Source organism: Staurois parvus, unplaced genomic scaffold, assembly GCF_062004578.1.
Source record: "Staurois parvus isolate SC_StPar_1 unplaced genomic scaffold, SC_StPar_1.0 ptg000043l, whole genome shotgun sequence".
NCBI lineage: Eukaryota > Metazoa > Chordata > Amphibia > Anura > Ranidae > Staurois > Staurois parvus.
Genome location: NW_028317839.1, coordinates 2,155,001 through 2,160,987, shown reverse-complemented (window position 1 = coordinate 2,160,987; position 5,987 = coordinate 2,155,001). Strand labels below are relative to the sequence as shown.

The window sequence follows — 5,987 nt, the reverse complement described above, 5'->3', positions numbered from 1 at the left end:
TTTCATAGTGCACAGTCTATTTATAGAGTGCACAGTCTATTTGCAGAGTGCACAGTCTAATTTCAGAATGCACAGTCTATTTGCAGTGTGCACAGTCTATTTTCAGAGTGCACAATCTATTTGCAGAGTGCACAATCTATTTGCAGAGTGCAGTCTACTTTCAGAGTGCACAGTCTAATTTCAGAATGCACAGTCTACTTTCAGAGTGCACAGTCTATTTGCAGAGTGCACAGTCTACGTTCAGAGTGCACAGTCTACTTTCACAGTGCACAGTCTACTTGCAGAGTGCACAGTCTACTTTCAGAGTGCACAGTCTATTTGCAGAGTGCACAGTCTATTTTCAGAGTGCACAGTCTACTTTCATAGTGCACAGTCTATTTATAGAGTGCACAGTCTATTTGCAGAGTGCACAGTCTATTTTCAGAGTGCACAGTCCACTTTCAGAGTGCACAGTCTAATTTCAGAATGCACAGTCTACTTTCAGAGTGCACAGTCTATTTGCAGAGTGCACAGTCTACGTTCAGAGTGCACAGTCTACTTGCAGAGTACACAGTCTACTTTCAGAGTGCAAAGTCTATTTGCAGAGTGCACAGTCTACTTTCATAGTGCACAGTCTATTTGCAGAGTGCACAGTCTATTTGCAGAGTGCACAGTCTACTTTCAGAGTGCACAGTCTACTTGCAGAGTGCGCAGTCTACTTTCAGAGTGCAAAGTCTTTTTGCAGAGTGCACAGTCTACTTTCATAGTGCACAGTCTATTTGCAGAGTGCACAGTCTATTTGCAGAGTGCACAGTCTACTTTCAGAGTGCACAGTCTACTTGCAGAGTGCGCAGTCTACTTTCAGAGTGCACAGTCTATTTGCAGAGTACACAGTCTATTTGCAGAGTACACAGTCTATTTGCAGAGTGCACAGTCTACTTTCAGAGTGCACAGTCTATTTGCAGAGTACACAGTCTATTTGCAGAATGCACAGTCTACTTTCAGAGTGCACAGTCTATTTGCAGAGTGCACCGTCTACTTTCATAGTGCACAGTCTACTTTCAGAGTGCACAGTCTACTTGCAGAGTGCACAGTCTACTTTCAGAGTGCACAGTCTATTTGCAGAGTGCACAGTCTATTTTCAGAGTGCACAGTCTACTTTCATAGCGCACAGTCTATTTATAGAGTGCACAGTCTATTTGCAGAGTGCACAGTCTAATTTCAGAATGCACAGTCTATTTGCAGAGTGCACAGTCTACTTTCAGAGTGCACAGTCTATTTGCAGAGTGCACAGTCTACTTTCGGAGTGCACAATCTATTTGCAGAGTGCACAATCTATTTGCAGAGTGCACAGTCTACTTTCCTACTTTCAGAGTGCACAGTCTAATTTCAGAGTGCACAGTCTACTTTCAGAGTGCACAGTCTATTTGCAGAGTGCACAGTCTACGTTCAGAGTGCACAGTCTACTTTCACAGTGCACAGTCTACTTGCAGAGTGCACAGTCTACTTTCAGAGTGCACAGTCTATTTGCAGAGTGCACAGTCTATTTTCAGAGTGCACAGTCTACTTTCATAGTGCACAGTCTATTTATAGAGTGCACAGTCTATTTGCAGAGTGCACAGTCTATTTTCAGAGTGCACAGTCTACTTTCAGAGTGCACAGTCTAATTTCAGAATGCACAGTCTACTTTCAGAGTGCACAGTCTATTTGCAGAGTGCACAGTCTACGTTCAGAGTGCACAGTCTACTTGCAGAGTGCACAGTCTACTTTCAGAGTGCAAAGTCTATTTGCAGAGTGCACAGTCTATTTGCAGAGTGCACAGTCTACTTTCAGAGTGCACAGTCTACTTGCAGAGTGTGCAGTCTACTTTCAGAGTGCGCAGTCTATTTGCAGAGTACGCAGTCTATTTGCAGAGTGCACAGTCTACTTTCAGAGTGCACAGTCTATTTGCAGAGTACACAGTCTATTTGCAGAGTGCACAGTCTACTTTCAGAGTGCACAGTCTATTTGCAGAGTGCACCGTCTACTTTCATAGTGCACAGTCTACTTTCAGAGTGCACAGTCTACTTGCAGAGTGCACAGTCTACTTTCAGAGTGCACAGTCTATTTGAAGAGTGCACAGTCTATTTTCAGAGTGCACAGTCTACTTTCATAGTGCACAGTCTATTTATAAAGTGCACAGTCTATTTTCAGAGTGCACAGTCTACTTTCATAGTGCACAGTCTATTTATAGAGTGCACAGTCTATTTGCAGAGTGCACAGTCTATTTTCAGAGTGCACAGTCTATTTGCAGAGTGCACAGTCTACTTTCAGAGTGCACAGTCTATTTGCAGAGTGCACAGTCTACTTTCATAGTGCACAGTCTATTTGCAGAGTGCACAGTCTACTTTCATAGTGCACAATCTATTTGCAGAGTGCACAGTTTATTTGCAGAGTGCACAGCCTATTTGCCTTTAGTAAATCAAGCCCTAGGTGACAAAGTTTCTTTTCCTCAGTCAGAACACTGAGGTAGCGTTGTCACCCTAGTACAGAAAGTGTGTTAATGGCAGGATCACCAGGTGAAAATAAAAGATGGGGGGGGGGCTGCAAATAAGAAAATGAATGCAGACGTCTCATCTACAGACTGCTAAGCTGTGCTTTTCTTCTTGGGTTTAGTTATCCTTTAATAACGCATCTACTGTGAGCCGCCTAGTAAAGGAATGTGCCAAAATCCCTTTTATCCGGATCCATTTCCTCCTGTGCATCCTGCGAATTTCCACCTATACCTGGAGTGAATCAGTGCAAGCTTCTCCAGCTTGCTAGGTAACATTTGACTAGAGCTCAATGGCAGGATCACTGCCCCCCCCCCCCCCCTCCCCATAGTGTGAACAGATTATTATCTATGTATTAGTGGATCAATCACCACAGCTGACTGTATAGTATGGGGGTGACTTGGCTCAGTCTGCTCACTTACATCACTTCTGCCTCCCAGCCATGTGCCTGCCGCTGACTGTACAGTGGGGGCGTGGCCGCATAGAGTACCCTTGTCAAGAGCTGCTCGCTGGGATTGGCCCTTACCTGGATGGGCGTGGCCTGGCGCAGCAACAGCTGGACAGACTAGACAGCGCACTGGGCTGAGCATCTGGAAAGGGGCTGGCTGAGCGCGCACCATTCATTGGCTGTGGATGGGGGCGCCCGCTGCCTACAATAAAGTGAATGGCAGCAGTGAATGGGAGCCAGTCCGCCTGGAATCTCCTCCACTCTCTGTACATGTCACACAGCAGACTAAGCAGGAGCAGGGCGCCGGGGAAATCACACGACGACTAATCTATACCGCACTCTGCCAGGCTCTTCCTATCCGGCACAGGACAAACTCTGCTACACCCAGGATTAGCCTCTGGACCCCAACGGTGAGTACACCCTGCCGTACGGGGGGGGGGGGGGGGGGTGACACTAGACCCTACAGGTCTCAGCATCACATACATGGAGCGATCTATACCATTCCTGTCCGATATGTACACTGACAAGCCGATTGTTGGGAGAAAAAAGTTGTCCTCTGCTGTGCCTGTCAAGTGATCCTGGGTACCTTCTCCTATCTGTGCATGGAAGTGAGCCAAGATCTGGTCCGATCGAGGAGATCGCTCATCACCACTTATAGTGGCCATACACACTTCCATAAATGAGCAATTTTGTTTTCTGATCAATCTCTCCTGATAGAAATTATCGATCTATAGTCAACAACCTACGCATGTCACTTATGGTGGCCATACACGCTTCCACAATGATCGTTTTTTTCTGATTGATCTCTCCCTATAGGAATAATCGATAGGAATTTCTTTTGTGATTGATCTTTTCCCATAGGAGTAATTGATAGGATTTTTTTCTGATGAATCTCTTTCCACAGGAATAATCGATAGGAATTTATTTTATGATTGTTCTAATCCCATAGGAGTAATTGATAGGAATTTATTTTCTGATGTGATCTCTTCCCATAGGAATAATCGATAGGAATTTATTTTATGATTGATCTCTCCCTATAGGAATAATCGATAGGAATTTCTTTTATGATGGATGTAATCCTATAGGAGTAATTGATAGGAATTTTTTTTCTGATGGATCTCTTTCCAAAGCAATAATCGATAGGAATTTCTTTTATGATGGATGTAATCCTATAGGAGTAATTGATAGGAATTTATTTTATGATGGATCTCTTCCCATGGGAATAATTGATAGGAATTTATTTTATGATTAATCTCTCCCTATAGGAATAATCGCTAGGAATTTCTTTTCTGATTGATCTCTTCCAATAGGAATAATTAATAGGAATTTATTTTTTGATGGATCGCTTCCCTTAGGTAAAATCAATCTAAAGTGGATAACCTATTTGATGATTCCTAGTAATTTATGATGGCCATACACGCTTTTATAAGTGATCAATTTCTTCTATGATCAATCTCCCCCGATAAGAATAATCGATATATAGTCAACAACCTATCCATGATCTCTGGTCACTTACGGTGGCCATACAGGTTTTCATAAGGGTAGGAATTTTTTTTCTGATGGATCTTTTCCCATAGGAATAATCAATCTATAGTAGACAAATAATTTGATCGATTTGACACGCTCTGGGAAGTGGATTTCGATCAATCGATGGGAGTTATGATTGTAAGTTATCGATTATATCTCTGTTTTAACAATGCAGCCTCATAATCTGATTACTCAATATACTGTCAAATTCATGAACATAGCATCTCAGTGCTGCTGATCGATGTAGCACAATTGATCATTTTCCACCCTGCCCATCGACTCATTTCGATCAAGGAAGTTATATCTATTCGATTGTTTGCTGAGTCAGTACTTTTGATTGAACTGCTCATGGATTGGATAATAAAATCAAAGCAGGTATGGCCACCATTAAACTCTTCACACACATTACAATATCATTGTACAATTTCCTTTAGATCTAATTTGTAAAAGGACCTACCTGATTGGATACAGATTGATGGGATAGTTTAGGTAGGTTCTCGTTTGGAATATATAAAGGTAATTGTACAATAATTGTATAATCAGATTGTAACATGCTTTGTGAGCCTTAGGCTGATCATACACTATACAATCGGATTGTCATTTAGATCCCAAATTAACTAGGTCGGGCCTGCCTTATTTAATACAAATTGGATGGATTGTAAGGTTGGTTTGTTACATAGTTTTGGTACATTTAAAGAAGATTGTGCAGAGATATCAGATTGCATAGTGTATGTCCAGTTGTAGACCCGGCACATGAAGTTTCAGTGGAAGTTGTGATTGGGGATGGGGAGATGAGGCAGAGATCAGCAGCTAACACAGAAACACTCTGCAGACAGCTGCTGGAGAAATTATATTTATATAAAGATCGGACTCCTGTTTATAGTAGAAGTGAGCAATTCTTGGACGCCGCAGAAAACGATTTCTCTGGGGTCATCTCCTCTACTACAAACACAAACATCAACTATCTGGGTGACCCCGATTTCTACAATCCGGAGGGTTCCTGCGCACGGTGACACGCAGAGCCCATAGACTTCACCCCAGCAAAGTGACACTAAGAGAAACAAATCGATCCCTCTCCAGGACAGCGGTGTCGCCGGGGTCAGGATTTTAGGCTGGGCTTTATGGGCTAGGGTAGCACTTCCAGCACATTTTATACAGATCCGAATCGCAGATTTGTTTACAATACTTTAGTAGAACAGCTGCAGTATTGAAAGATCTCCCAGCGGAGCAGCTGCTGCAGCCTGACATGCCAGGAGAGAGCCAGGAGAGAGTCATAAACTTCCCATACATGTGTGCATGTGCCGAGAGATGTATATACACAGACATTCTTCTAGGGGGACACTACACAGCACATACACAGCACATACAGAACACACACAGCGCACACAGCACAGACACAGCACATACAGCACACACAGCACAGACACATCACACGCAGCACACACAGCACAAACACATCGCACACAGCACACACAGCACATACAGCACACACAGCACAGACA

The 5,987-nt window shown here is 43.3% G+C and overlaps 1 protein-coding gene across 1 annotated transcript in view; it reads left to right on the top strand.

The window, feature by feature from the left end:
- Positions 1-3,116: 3,116 nt before the first annotated feature.
- LOC149470469 (pituitary homeobox 3) overlaps positions 3,117-5,987 on the top strand; it is a 136,716-nt gene continuing 133,845 nt past the window's right edge. Inside the window, exon 1 of the mRNA XM_089663656.1 lies at positions 3,117-3,368. The gene's annotated coding sequence lies outside the window, so the exon portion shown is untranslated. The remainder of the gene's footprint in view (positions 3,369-5,987) is intronic.